This window comes from Triticum urartu, chromosome 2, assembly GCF_003073215.2.
Source record: "Triticum urartu cultivar G1812 chromosome 2, Tu2.1, whole genome shotgun sequence".
Taxonomy (NCBI): domain Eukaryota; kingdom Viridiplantae; phylum Streptophyta; class Magnoliopsida; order Poales; family Poaceae; genus Triticum; species Triticum urartu.
In genome coordinates this window covers 21187605-21203581 of record NC_053023.1, presented here as the reverse complement: position 1 = coordinate 21203581, position 15977 = coordinate 21187605, and the positions used below count along the sequence as shown (strand labels likewise).

Sequence of the window (15977 nt, the reverse complement as noted above, 5' to 3'; positions counted from 1 at the left end):
CTCATAGTTCGCATTTCCATATTTTCAGATCCAAAATTTTAGGATTTCACACACCATCTTTTCAGCTCCTCACGTATACTACATTTTTGGGGAAAAGGAAAAAAGAGGATATTTCAGTAAGGAGAACAGCCACAACTCACAATATATATCTACTCTGCTTGCATCACTTCAAGAGAAGCACGAACCATGCATGAGCTTTCACATAATCTATTTAGAGAAGAATAAATAAAGACAAGACAATTAATCAGGAAGTTCTCTTCTCAAAGTATTTGTTCACGCGATGTGGCCTCCTTATCTCACAGCGAACAGAGTAGTTGTAGTAAGGAGGAAGACGAGATGTCCACTGATGGGCGCTGAATTTCCCTCTAGGCCTAACACTTCCATTGAGAAGATCTTGCATGCTAATCATCTTGAGAGCTTCGGGTCCAGTTTCAACAGAACATGTCTGGTGGCCAGCAAACATCACAACACATTCAGAAGTTTTCTTCACTCTCCTGAAATATCCTGTCTCCAGCATTGGCCAGGGATAAATGAAATGCTCCCCATACACTGAGTTGTTTGTCTGCTTCGAATTCCTCAGGGCCGCAAAGGCCATGGTCCAGAAATGAAGATTAATATTTTCTTTTAGTAGTTCACTGAAGATGTTTGCACCCATGAAGCACCCATTCATCAGCCTAGCCATGTCCATGGCTATTGATGTGAGCTTTGGGTGGTTCTCCGCTCTCGTGCTCCCAAAAGCTGGGAGCACGAACCTTGAAGAAGTACCAATATGCTTCCTGAGTAAGGTGCTGTAACCTGAGGGGTTTTGTGGTTCCAAAGCTTGTAATCTTGTCGGAACGGCTCACAATTATCATCTTACTTCCACTCATGATGCAGGTTTTCGCAGTTGAATACAACCTCTTCCATACAGGCTCCTCGATATCCAGAAGCAGTTCAATGATGATCAATGTCCTTCCACCACCCATCCCACGGTTTTGATGCTTGATTCTACCTCCATCTCTTAGGGTCTCTACACTTGCATCTTCAAGATTGTCTCCATTGAAAAACAAAATCAGAGAGAAGTGGTTGCGCACCATTTCATTGTCACACAGATGCTCGATCAGGGTGCTCTTTCCAACATTTCCGGTACCGACAATCGGCAGGACAGGCAGATAATTAGTGGCACTGGGAGTAGTCTCTTCTTGCTATAGGAAGTTCATCACAACTTCCGCCTCCATTTGGCATCCGAACATGCACTTGTCCAGCTGCAGATACATGTTATGCGGCTGGCGGTGCAAACGCGGGCAACTGTTTAGAAACATGATGAACTCGCTCACATCTTCCATGGCGTCCCTTATGCTGCCAAGAACTTGCTCCAGCAGCTCAGCTTTTGCTGCACCTTCACTGCTGCCACTGCAGAAACATACACGCTTGGCAGGGTTGAAGTTAGATGGGGCAAAGGAGTAAATGACTTCATGATCTTTTGTCCTGCCGTCTCCATGGTCTCGGCAACTGAAGATATCGAAGGTGTAATACCCCCTGTACATCGAAAATTGACATCTGAGCACGGATGCAACGGAGCACTTTATTTTGAAGTTAAGAAAAACAGATTTTTTTACGGCTAATTTTTCAAGTTTTTGTGTGCATGAACATATAGCAATGTTGTATATCGGGCCAAAATTTCAGCAGTATACATGCTTACATGTAAAAGCTACAGCAAAGACAAAATATATGAAAATTAGGGGCTTGTTTTTTTGTTGTTTTCAGGCCGAATTTTTATCTTTTTTTGTGCAGCACGTAATACAACATATTATTGAACAAAATTTCACAGGTATTAAGACCACATTCATGCGTATTAATGTAAAAAAATCAAAAAAATTCAAATCTTTTAAGCACCTTTTTGGAGCAGTTCAGAATAAAGTGTTCCGTTGCCCCGATGTTCTGAAAAACCGTTTTACCTGTACATCTCCTTTCTCAGTATGCTGAGTTGATGCAGCATGGCCTGGTTGGTGATGAGCCGGCCATCTGCCTCCTTGACGACGACACGAACCCGCAGCAGCAGCCGTTGTAGGCTGCGCAGCCTCTCCTCCTCGGTTGGTGCCGGCATCTGCTTTAGGTACCTGGCCATGAGGAAAGATATGGATCTACTTGCAAGCTCACCCATAGCAGCAGAAAAGATTACCTCCATGCATATGTGTTTGAGTACCCCCTGCCTTACTGTTTCTTGAGGGATGTGGTACCATAACAAATCAATTGGAAGTGCTGAGTGAAGCACACATATATATAGAGGCCATGGTCCAGAAACTTGTGAAAGAACTCTCCCAAGGACACTGTGAGGCTTTGTCTTGCTTCTCCTTTGATGTCGTGCTATTCTTTGATGATCAACCAATTGAATGTGAAATTGACTAATATATTTAGTGCCTTGCTAGAAATTTGGAAACGGTCCTCTAGCGACGACTTTTGCTAGTACAAGGAGCATAAGAAAACAAAGAGCCGGTGTCAAACTAATAAGACTTTTCTGCGGCGGCTACTCAACCTGCTTTTGATAAGCATGAAAGTGACCCTGCAATACCTTTGCAAATCCAGAGTGATTATTGATCTTACTTATGGGCGTGGCCTTCTTGATAGTCATCTTCAACCAGAAAATATTCAGAATGTTGTTCCGTTAGATTCTCCAGTGCTCCAACGTTTGGCGTTGGAAAGAACTGCTCTCAGTACTCCACCAACAACACGGCCACACCAACTTGAAAACCATGTGCACAAATTTCTCCTGGAAACATTTCTAACCTAATTTGCACAAATCAAAAATATATTTATTAACTTACTTGGTGATCGAATTATAACACACACAAGCATGTGCGCGTGCACACACACACACACACACACACACACACACACACACAAAAACAAGATTTTATTGGGTCACAAACACATTAGCAGTAGAATTTTAGAGTTGTATTGGTTGCTCCAACTGAGAAACATCAACCACTCCAAAATGTAGTCATGTTACCATTTTAATTAATTTCGACGGCACAAGTTAGTTCACACAAAATGTTGATTAATCGCACCAAGTTGTCAATTGTCCATGTAATTCAAGCACAGCTGGACCACTCGACTATAGATTTCCATGTCGGGCTCTATTGGCAGTAAATCACCTCTATGTACTTAACTAGAGATAACTTGGCACGACGCAACTGGTAAGGTAGCAAGACATGTGTCTTTTGTCAACATGATGAGTGCATCAAACACTTATTTTTTGAGTGTAACTTTGCTTGTGCAGTCTGGGCCATAGTTCAAGTAGCTTCAAATCTATATCCACCCGTAGTTCACGTAACATGTTCGGCAATTGATTGTGGGGTATCGATAAACAATTTTCTGCACATCTACTCGTGGGGGCGGCTGCCGTATGCTGGGCAATGCGGCTTACCAGAAATGATGTAGTTTTTAACAATAAATGTGTTTCATCTCTTGTGCAGGTTATTCATATGTGTACGCGATGCCTCCGTACGTGGTCTATCCTGCAGAGGCCGGGGGACAGTGACCTTTTTATGATGGCATCTACGCGGCTAGAGTATACAGCCAGGGAGGTTTTCTCCCAACATGAATGGCGATGTAATCTTCGAATAGTATTTGCCCCACCCTAAGCTGGACTGATTTACTTTTGCTATAAAACAATATTTTATTAGACTTGTTGGACTTGTTGGCTGTGTGCGTCGCGCTATGCAGAGGCTGGGCATTCTTTCAATGCAGTTGTATCACCTGGATATATCAATTGGATGAAATGTTCTTCATCGAAAAAACGTACTAACAATGTTAACATGTCACTCAGTTACTTGTTTATTACTAGTTGGCAGTTCTTGCTTGCTTATTAGGAGTACCATATAATAGTTTGCTCCATGGACCAATAAGTTGCTTTTTCTTGTCAGTAAGTAGAAATACTATGTAATATTTAGTGGATTTGTGGATCCCTACACTGCTCCAAGTAAGGTGAGGCGAAACAAGACGATAAAATCCATTATGCATACTATTATTTCACTGTCATTCCTCAGTGTACAACCGTGGATTTATATATTCTTCGTTTGAAAGAGCCCAAAATAGTACATCGCCATAAGTAGATAAATGCATTCATCCTTCACTAGTAGAACATCGGGCTTTGGAGACGATTTGATACATGGGTCTCCAGCAGCTCCTTGTTCCGCCTCAAAGTTTGTCTTGCTAATAGTTGACATAGCGGAGGTGGTTTCCAGTGCTTCTACCCGCATGCGGTTCTTTCGGAACAACCACTTGCAATGCTTTCAGGGTCCGAGGCAGTTTTCTCCATACAACCGCCTCCATTACCTTTTTCAGGCTTGACATTATTTTTGTTTTTTGCCTTCATTTAATAAAAAGATGGAGCCGGGGAACCCCTTTCGTTCAATATTTTTTTGTTTGATTACCAACTCTCCAAATGAAATTCAAAAAAACATTCAAAGACAATTATCAGGCATGCATACATCATATATTTGCACAACCACTTTGCCTCTCATAACACACAACCATATAGTTGAAAATTCAAAGCCAACATGTACATTTAGAAACTTCACAGGCAACATATAAACATACTTGTAAAACCTAGGAAACTTGCCAGAGAACTCACCCAGGGACACTGAGGCATCGTCTTGCTTCTCTATTGAAGCCGTCCTACTCTTTTTTCTTTAATGATCAAACAGTTGAATGTGAAATTGGATAATCTCTTTTCTAAGAAAAAGGGTTTCCCGCGCTTTGTATTACAAAGCAACCACCGATACATGCAACGATAGGTGTTGGGGCCGCAGCACAAACAATGCCCAAAGAAAAACAAAGAAGAAAGAAAGAGAAACAAATGCCAACAACGGCAGATCAACGAAACGAAGATGACCGGCGACCGCTGCACCCTCCGGATAAGTACCACCACGATCCCAGCACTCTGAAGCGTCGCGTACCAAGCAACACCTTCAAGAAGGAGGCGACAACAACGCCACTGTTGCCCGGACTAGTCCTAGGGTTTCCCCCGGTACGCGGGGAGTAGTGGGGGGAGGGGTGTACCCGACGCCCTTCAGGAAGGTCCGGCGGCACCCACGGGCGTCGCCGCATCGGGGCCGGACAAGCCGCCAGAGATTTCTCCCAACCCAAACCCCCACCACCACCCCGCACGAATCATAGTGCACCGCCCATCACGCCGCCCACCAACATGTGCCACCACGGTCACTGAATCAACTTTGCCGTCTGCCAGAGGTCACCGACACGACACCTGGAGGATGGGAGAAGAGATAGTGGCCTCGGGGGCATCCGCAACATCGCCGACGTGAGGGGACAACCACCACCGCCACCGTGGAGCCGACCGGACGCACGAACAAGGGGCTTACCAGGCGCCAAGGCCCGGCCAGACACAAAAGGGTCCGGACAGCCTCTGCCGTCACGCTGCAGCTCGCCAGCTGACGAAGCAACCACCGCCCGCACACCACCGCCTCTTCGCCACCAACCAGGGAGCAGCGTCTCCACACCGAGTCGCTAGCCCTCCCTAGTGCAGATGAAGCCCGAAAGGGCCTAGATCTGGGCCGTGTGGGTGCCGCCGGCCACCAGCACCGCCACGCCGCCCCGCGGCCAACGGCCGCGCCTCCGCACCAAGGACCACAAAGCTCGCCGGACTCCCGCCGCCGAGCCACACAGCCGCCATCAGGAGCTCCCCCCCCCCCTTGAGCAAGCGGGGAAGGGACGGCCCGCCGCCGCCAGCGCCACACGGGCAAGGCCCGGCGGACCCAGCTGGCGGCGGCGGGGGGCGGGGGCGGAACCCTAGTCGTGGGAGCCGCTCGCTCTCCTTCGACCGAATTTTCCTCTCGGTCCTTTTCATAATCTCTTTTCTAGCTGGGTAGAAATTTGGAAGCGGTCTCTAGCAACTTTCCCTGGTCTACACGGAGCATAAAAACGAAGAATTGGTGTCATACTAATAAGACTTTTCTGCGGCTGCTACTCAGCGTGCTTTTAATAAGCATGAAAGTGACCCTAAAATACCTTTGCAAACCCAGAGTGATTAATAAGCTTAGTTATGGGCATGACATCCTTGATAGACATCATGAACCACAAAATATTAATAATTTTATTTTGTTAGATTCGCCCGTGCTCCAACATTGGGCGTTGAACAAAACTGCTCTCAGCCGTCCACCAACAACACTTACTTGCATCCATTAACCTCTTGTGGTGCAAAAACTAACACAGCTGATGCGTCCGATGAAGAGATGGTTGCCTTTATGCCCGAAGAGGTGTACCACATTGATTGAATAGCGCTTTGCCACAGATGGAGAAAAGCAATGACAGTCCCAGCGCTTAGAGCTGCTGAAGAACTAAGACGAGGCTAGGGATGCGACTGGAGTTGGCCGTGAACACGTGGAGCCCTGATGCGTTGTCTGGAACCAACGACGGCAACAATATGTTGTAACAGTTCTCGATGTATGTGACAATGCTCTCCTGTGTCCCGTGTTTGGGACGTGGCTTCCCCCAGTTTTCATTTCCCCTACAATGTCTTTAGCTAGCCATAGCCAGATGTAAAGGTGGCTACAACTTCTTTGATGATTTGTTTCATTTCAGTGAAAATTCTAAGTTGCTGACATTTCAGTGAAATGAAACATGGCAGATCAAAGAAAATGGAGCATGACAGTTTCAGAGAGCCTGTTGATCTAAACACAAAGACTTACTAAATACTAGTACTTTCAAGTTTCAATGAGAAGCAGATCATAGAAAATTCCAGTACCATTGCTTATCCCAGATAAAGGGTATGGTCAACGAGTGTAAACACTAGTAGGGAAACCCCCCTCCCCTCCCGAGGCGCTCCCGCGGGCGCCCCTGGGAGGGAACCCTAGCGCCGCCGCCCCCGTCCCTCCGCCCCTTCCCGCCTCCCTCGCCGTCGCCGGTGGCGTCGCCGGCCAAAGGCCGCGTGGCGCAGGCGGCGGCGGAGCGGCTCTCTCCCTCGCACGGGTGGCGGACATCGTGGGGCGGCCTCCCCTGCTCGGTGGCGTCGGGCGCCGGCTTGCCTCTGCTCCGGCTTCCCTCCTCCGCCTCGCTCCCTGGTGACCGGCCAGCGTCGCCTCCTCTCCTCCCCCCCACCCTCCTCGTGGGGCTCTGGAGGCCCGAGGGTGTGCTGGCGGCGGATCTGGAGCCCCCTACCCAGATCCGGCGGGTGCTGGCGGTTGGCGGCTGCAGGGCGACCGGCGGCCCCTTCTAAGGTGGTGGTGGTGCAGCCGGGGTTCTTCCTCTCCGGCGGGATGGCTGGGCACCGGCTGGACCTGGCCAGGGCGTGGAGACGCGGGGGTGTGTGCGTGCGGCCGGTCTCTTGCTGGATCCGGCCGGATCTGGCGTTGGGGGCCTGCCGGCGGCGCGTAGTAACGGTGGTGCATGCCCGGCGGCTCCGGCGCTTGGAGCTCGCCGGGCGACGCGGGTAGGGTAGCGGCCGGGCGTGGACGCTGCTTCGGCCGTGGGCCGCGGCGTGGGGAGGTCGGACGATGGTACTCTCCCGGTGTCGTGGAGGCTTTACGGTGGTTGACGGAACTGCCCGCGGCGGCGGTCGGCTTCTCTGGCATCGGCTCATCTATGTTCGGGCCGTCTCGGCCTTCGCCCCATCTCCTCGTCGCCCGGGCGTTACTCCCATGAAAGGGCTGGTCCTCTCCTAGCTGTGGTCTACCGCTCATCTCGTGCCCGGTGCTGCAGGACCGAGCTCGTCTCGCGCACGATGCAGCAGGACTGAGCTCGTCTCGCGCACAGTGCAGCAGGACTGACCTCGTCCCCTTTCGGTGCTGCAGGACCAAGCTCGCCTCGCGCATGGGGCAGCAGGACGGGTAGATGGATGCCAGTTCTGGTCGACCTATCGGGTCTCGGCGCTGGGGGTCACCCAGGGGTGCAAAAGGTGGGACCTTTCCGCTCGTCTCTTTAGTTTGGGTTGCGCCGGGTCTCGGGTGAGGTGGTGTCAAGGTCTTGGATGCCGGGGCGGCGGCCCTGGTGGTGGTGGCGCGGTGCTCTTGGGGAAAGCCCGTGCCTTGGTGCTGCCTGGTCATCATGGCCGTGTGGGCGGCGTGGTTTCCGGGGTGTGGCGTTCGGTGGCGGTGAGTGTTGGCCGAGGTGAAAACCTGCTCTATCTTCGGACGGACCGGCGACGGCGGAGATCGTTCCCTTCTTGAAGGCGTCGTCGCGGCTCTCATTGCCCATCACGCGACTCCAGGGGAAACTTTGATCCTTGGATCGGGCGGTGGTGGCGCTCCGGTGTCGTACCCTTCCTGAAGGCGCCGCCTTGGAGCACATGGTCCGTCATATGTAGCTTCATCTCTTCGTAGTGGTAGTGCTAGGGGTGGTGTTGCTGCGCTCAGCGCCTATGTATCATGTCTTGGGTGTGTGCGTGTGTTGCGGTGGCATGTGTTTGTACTGGGTGCTTGTTGTGATCGGTGCTTTATATATAAAGCGGGACGAAAGCCTTTTTCGGTTAAATTCAAATAGTATTGGATTTTCAGAAACTTACTGAAGCACTGAGCGTACACGGCATCGTCATCCCTCTTCCGGACGCATGGTCTTCTCGGGGGAAGAAACCCTAGCCGCCACAGCTACCTCCCTTCTTCCTTCCTCGTCGCGCCGTCGTCGGAGGGCGCCTCTGGCGAAGCTGGGGCCTGCCTTAGGAAGGCGGCGGGGGGGCACTTTTCTGTTGGTGCGGCTCGGGTTCGTGCGCATGGCTGCACGCTGGAGGAGCAGGGCTTGGGCTAGCGTGCTCAATGGAGATGTAGGGCACGGGCTGGGGCGCGAAGTGGTGCCAGATCGACCTGGTTTGCGTTGTTGCGTGCGGCGAGCGGGTGCATGCAGCCACGGCAAGGTGCGGCTCGTGCGCGCGATCCACGGCGGCTGGGCTGGGCGCACCGAGTGATGCAGCTGGGTTGCGCGTGCAGATGGGCACGGGCCGGGATGCCCGACGGCTTCCATGGAAGGCAGCAACCAGCTCCGGCTGCTGGATCTAGAAGGTTCTCTGCCTAGATATTTCGCTCTCTGCTGGGAAGTGGACCGCGGCGACGAGGTGTTGGACTTTCTTGGATGAGGGCCAGCCGGCGACGCTATAGTCCATGGCTTGACGGCGGATCTGGGGTTCCCGACCCAGATATGTTCCCCTCCGGTGGCGGTCCTAGGGTTCTTCTTGCGTCAAGATGGTGTTCTGCTCGATGACCGGCCCTCATTGATCTAGTCGATAATGAGTTCCGGAAGGCTCTACCGGAGATTTCTATTGGGTGCTTGACGCCTATAAATTGCTGGGTCGGATGGGATTCAGTCATGTCCACCCCTATTTCAGCCATGTGGCTTCAGGAGGGCGTGACGCGAAGCTTTGTTGTCCGTTGACATTATGGGACATGTCGGTATTTTGATTTCCATGGTGAAGTCAGTGGCGGCGAACGTCATGGTGGCTGAGGTCTGAGGCCTAGTAATGGGAATCAAGTCTTGGTGGTGATGAGGACTTTGCTTGGTGATTCGTGACTCGTGGCAATGGCATTGGCAAGTGGGAGCGGCAGCACAGGCGAAGTACAAATTCTTAGCTTTCAGGATGAGAACCCAAGGTCTGGCCTTAATTGGTTATGCCTAGCAGTGACCTTGTTGAAGGCATTGTTTTGAGAGCGCAGATCTTCTTCAGGACGAAAACCTAAGATCTAGGATCAGGTGATGACGATGCTTGTGTACTGTTTCCTTCTTGGTGACGTCGCTTTTCGAGAATTTAGACTTCGGGTGTTGTCTAGGTGCTGGTTCGTGTTGCAGCTACAAGGAAATGATCACTGTAGTGGGGTCTTTCTTTTTTCTTCTTCTTTTCACCTTTTCGCTGTGTGCATCCATACTGTCTCTACTATATTGCGTTATTGCAGAGGCTAGTTGTAATTGGTATCTCCGTGATATTAATATATTCCCATCGAAAAGGTACTCGAAGCCGATTGTGCTTACTCATATTGTTCCCATGATAAGTACACAATGTGCACAAAAACATAAGTGGGATACAAATGTTCTATAAAGATGTTCTTTGTTACAAACCGTGCCTAAAACACGACAACGTCTCAAAGTTGCCGGGGAAATATGGAAATATCTAGCCTAGGTATGTCAAGCCCATAAGCCCATAGAAGATTTGCCTGCTCCTCGAAGTTGATGCAGTCAGACATTCATCATCCAGGTCTAGCCACATAATAAGACGTAGCAGTACATTGAATATACTTGCAAGGTGTTCATGGTGGTTTGGGATACATAGGCATGCTGCGGCGGTTCATCCTATGGTCAACTATCCTATGTTGACAAGTAATAGTATGTTCAAACATCGCTTGGCTCCTACTGATCACCATTCAAAAACTCATTCACAATAAGACCTGACCATCATACATTCATACCTGACTATTCATTATGCATAAGAACAAGCTTTGCTACCGGCAACAGTACACGACAATGTTGTGGGAGCTATAGTATTGTACCAGCTTGGATAATTCATGCTAGGTAGGGTACTGCACGTGGAAAAGAAACTTGCCAAGATGGTGTGGCGCAGATGGCCGCCACCAGCTTAAAGCACCTCAGATTAAATAAGTAAACCCTCCCATGACCATGTGATTTCCTCAAGTATTATATATATCCGCTAGATTCTGGTTTTGCTGTTGCCCCCAGCATGCAATATTTCTGGTTTTGTTTTCTCGAACCTTGCTGTTTCATGTGGACATTCGTTTTTTGGTGTGGCTGTATTATGGTTTGGCTTTATCTATAAAAAGCAGGACAAGAAGCCTTTTTGGTAATATATTTATTCGGTGGATTGATAGTTTCGGCCTATATATGATCTAGTTCTCAACTAATTGAAGTATATTTTTTTCGGAGCAACTTTTAAATTTTCATGTGCTCCCTCGGATCTGAAATAAGTGTCGCGGTTTCAGTTTAAATTAGTATTTACTATATCTCTTTCATTCGAGTTACCCCAGTCAGCGTGCATGCGTGCAGTTTGAAACACCCAAATGCCCTACTCACTTTTTGTAGCGTATATTTCATATTTTACTACTCATATAGGCGAGAAAATTTGACCAAACATACAAGGAGGTCTGATAACCCCGACCGACGTCCTCATACAGTAAAAAATCATCTCATCGATCCATCAGTATCCCAGCCGGCCGGTAAACATAAGTGGGATCAGTATCCCCGATGGACGACATAATAGACTGCATCAACGGGGTCATGTCTAGGATCCAGGGGATCAGTACCCAAGCAGGCGGTCATGGATCGGCGGCGGCTCCCTTCGACCTCGCCAAAGTTGACGTAATTTTTCCCAACGCTGGCGAGGGACATGACGAGAAGCCTGTGATCAGCAACACTGGTCAGAAGAGAAGGTTAGAATTTTTCCAATAAAAATCCTGATTAATGCATTCTTGTCTTAATTCAAATTTGATCATCCTTAGTAGTACGTAGTTGTTACCTTTTCCTTGATAGTAGTATATATTTGCATTTCAGGTAATCTCACCAATTAATTGCCACTTATATATGTATGTATGGACCGTGTAGGAGAAACAACGACAAACGATCAAGATCACTTGTAACAGTTGTTCCACATTATGATGGCTATCGTTGGAGAAAATATGGGCAGAAGAACATTAACGGGAGGGAACATGCTAGGTATTTATACTACTACGACTAAGCAATGCATGCAATCATATCTTCACATTACTTCTATATAAAAACCTACATTCTCGAGATGGTTCTCGTAAATCATCTGTTATGCAAAATACATCCGAGTCCCCTTGTACGAGATGGTTCTCGTAAATCATCACATTTGAGACTTGTCCGAGATGGTACTCTGTTATGCAAAATACAACTGAGGCCATCACCAAAGATATATTTGTGTGTAGAACGTCTAGTACTTCCCAATGGAACAATAAGTTAACCATAGCCCTAGTCTTATCCTCCGGTCTCTCCACTCACCAGAGATCTCCTGCCACCACATGTGTCTTCCCCTCCATTCCACATTTCTCTCCCCTTCCGCATACGTTCCACATTCCCCTACATGTGTCTCCACTCACCCTTGCCGCATATGTTCCATCTCCCCCCATGTCCCTCTATTGTGTTGCTTATGATGATTATTATTAGCTAGTGCTGTGGTGATTAGATAGCTACCGCAGCTAGTGTTGGTGGTGATTAGCTAGATAGAATGAGTTTGAAGATGATGATGTGTGCTACACTATCACTATGATGATTAAATAGCTACTGTTGGTGGTAATGACTATGATGAAGATTAAATAGCTTGTGTTGGCGGATTAGATTTAATTGGAGGCAACATGTGGTGCACATCGAAAGTACTGAAGGAAATATGCCCTAGAGGCAATAATAAAGTTATTATTTATTTCCTTATATCATGATAAAGTTTATTATTCATGCTAGAATTGTATTAACCGGAAACATAATACATGTGTGAATACATAGACAAACAGAGTGTCACTAGTATGCCTCTACTTGACTAGCTCGTTAATCAAAGATGGTTATGTTTCCTAACCATGGACAACGAGTTGTCATTTGATTAACGGGATCACAACATTAGTTGAATGATCTGATTGACATGACCCATTCCATTAGCTTAGCACCCGATCGTTTAGTATGTTGCTATTGCTTTCTTCATGACTTATACATGTTCCTATGACTATGAGATTATGCAATTCCCGTTTGCCGGAGGAACACTTTGTGTGCTACCAAACGTCACAATGTAACTGGGTGATTATAAAGGAGCTCTACAGGTGTCTCCAAAGGTACATGTTGGGTTGGCGTATTTCGAGATTAGGATTTGTCACTCCGATTGTCGGAGAGGTATCTCTGGGCCCTCTCGGTAATGCACATCACTTAAGCCTTGCAAGCATTACAACTAATGAGTTAGTTGCGAGATGATGTATTACAGAACGAGTAAAGAGACTTGCCGGTAACGAGATTGAACTAGGTATTGAGATACCGACGATCAAATCTCGGGCAAGTAACATACCGATGACAAAGGGAACAACGTATGTTGTTATGCGGTCTGACCGATAAAGATCTTCGTAGAATATGTAGGAGCCAATATGAGCATCCAGGTTCCTCTATTGGTTATTGACCGGAGACGTGTCTCGGTCATGTCTACATTGTTCTCGAACCCGTAGGGTCCGCACGCTTAAGGTTTCGATGATAGTTATATTATGAGTTTATACGTTTTGATGTACCGAAGGTTGTTCGGAGTCCCGGATGTGATCACGGACATGACGAGGAGTCTCGAAATGGTCGAGACATAAAGATTGATATATTGGAAGCCTATGTTTGGATATCGGAAGTGTTCCGGGTGAAATCGGAATTTTACCGGAGTACCGGGAGGTTACCGGAACCCCTCGGGAGCTATATGGGCCTTAGTGGGCCTTAGTGGAAAAGAGAAGGGGCAGCCCAAGATGGGTCGCGCGCCCCTCCCCTCCCATGGTCCGAATAGGACAAGGAGAGGGGGCCGGGCCCCCTCTCTCTTTTCCCCCCTCCGCGAATCCTATTCCAACTAGGATTGGGGGGGTGGAATCCTACTCCCAGAGGGAGTAGGACTCCTCCTGGCGCGCCTCTCCTAGGCCGGCCGCACCCCCCCCCTTGATCCTTTATATACGGAGGCAGGGGAACCCCAGAGACACACAAGTTGATCCACGTGATCATATTCTTAGCCGTGTGCGGCGCCCCCTGCCACCATAGTCCTTGATAATATTGTAGCGGTGCTTAGGCGAAGCCCTGCGACAGTAGTACATCAGGATCTTCACCACGCCGTCATGCTGACGGAACTCTTCCCCGACACTTTGCTGGATCGGAGTCCGGGGATCGTCATCGAGCTGAACGTTTGCTAAAACTCGGAGGTGCCGTAGTTTCGGTGCTTGATCGGTCGGGCCGTGAAGACGTACGACTACATCAACCCAACGCTTCCGTTGTCGATCTACAAGGGTACGTAGATTACACTCTCCCCTCTCGTTGCTATGCATCACCATGATCTTGCGTGTGCATAGGAAATTTTTTGAAATTACTACGTTCCCCAACAAGTACTACTAGTTCAAACAAGATCAAGTTTGGATTAGTAGTATACTTTTGACATGCACCACATGTTGCCTCCACTTGAACTTAATCCACCTTCATTTGACACACTGTTATGGACATATTGATATAACAACCTTATAATTGGTATTGTACCAAAAATTGTATAACGGCGTATAAATACACTAAAAATTAAAAAATGAGAAAAATAATACTAGTAACGACGGAGAGTAAACACACTACTACTAGCTATATTAGCAGTAGCGCGGGAGCGAACAAACGTTGTGGCTATATGTCTTAGAAGTAGCGCGTGTCGCACGCGCTATTGCTAAGGAATAGCTGTAGCGCCTTACTAGTAGCGCGGTGTCCCGCGCTACTAGTGGGCATTAAACCCGCGCTACTACTAGGGTTTTCCCTAGTAGTGTAAAACCCTAGCGAACGACGGGTATCGCCGCGGGTGGTGGACACCTAAAGAGAAGGAACCAAAACATGATCATAGCTCCAATGAGATCCCTGAAGAACCTGCCAGGTACTGGAAAATCTGCCCTCCAACGCAACCATGTAGCGACGGACGTGCTCGTCCTCCTCGCTGACACGGTGACGTACCACCTCCGCGGGGTCCTCAAGCCCCCGCACCGTCACTGGCCCACGCGACCGCCACCAAAGAAGGTTCGGGTCAACGACGGGCTGGCTCCTCACCAAGCTGCGGCCCCCGAAAGGTAGCACCTCCCAGTACCAGCCTGGCGGGGCCCAGTCCCGGACATGGCCCCTCTGATCAAGCAGGTGTCCTCCGCCGAGTCGACGATGAGGATGCGGGATAGGCATCATCGACGTCGATGCTGGAATAATTGCTTTAACTAAAAAAATGACAACAAATCTCATATACCTAAACTTTCTTACTGAAAATAAACTAGTTCTATTAATTCAACTAGTTCTTACTAAAAATAAACTAGTCCAACTAGTTCTATTAATTTTCTTACTAATTCTATTAAACACTTACTAAAACAGTAAAAAAACTATATTGATTTTTTCTCTAAACTAAACACTACTGCCCTAATTAACATCTAGTTAAATCATACTGCCCTAACATCTAAACTCAACACTACTGCCCTAACTACATCTAATTAAATTCTTAAGCATCTACAAGTACTAACTAATTCGATGAACCCTACCTAGGTACTTAAGCATCAACAACTACTTAAGCACCCATTGATGAACACAAATTTGTCCTAAAATCTAATTAAGCATCTACAACTACTGTCCTAATTAACATCTAGTTTACAATTAAGCATCTACAACTACTGCCCTAATTAGCATCTAATTTGATGCACCCTGACTAATTAGATGAACTCTAAAATTTGATGAACCTAGGAACCCTAGCTAGGCAGAGGTAGGGGAGGAGGAGGAGGAGGTGTAGGCGTGCTCTCACCTCGGGCACCGGCGGACTTATGGAGCGGCCGTCGAGGTCGGGGTCGGGGCTCGGGCGAGCGGCGGAGGGCGGCGTCGAGGTCGGGGTCGGGGGTGGCATCGAGGGCATGCGGAGGGCGGCGGGAGAGCGCGCGGCAGCCGAGGGCGACGACGGCGGCGACAACGGACGAGTTCGATTTGGGGGAAGTGGCCGCGGGGAAGAAAAACCGCGCGGTTAAGTCAAAAATAGCAGTAGTGCGGGCTAGGAAAAGCACTACAGCTACATTAGCTATATCGCTGTATGAAAATAATCGCTACTGCTAAGTTAGCTATAGCGCCTCTCCTAAAAGCACGCTGCTGCTACGCCTTTCTTCTTTATTTTTCTCTTTCATTTTATTTTCCTTCACATTTTCTTTTTTCCTTCCCTTTTTTCTATTTCTTTCATTTTCATTTACTTTTCTATATGTTTCTCATTTTATTTTCCTTTCATTAGCAGTAGCGCTTTCTGCGTAAAACACGCTCTACAACAA

General features: G+C 48.3%; 1 pseudogene; it reads right to left on the bottom strand.

Annotated features, from left to right (window-relative positions):
• Positions 1-244: 244 nt before the first annotated feature.
• LOC125534790 lies at positions 245-2167 on the bottom strand (annotated as a pseudogene).
• Between the last annotated feature and the right edge of the window lie 13810 nt (positions 2168-15977).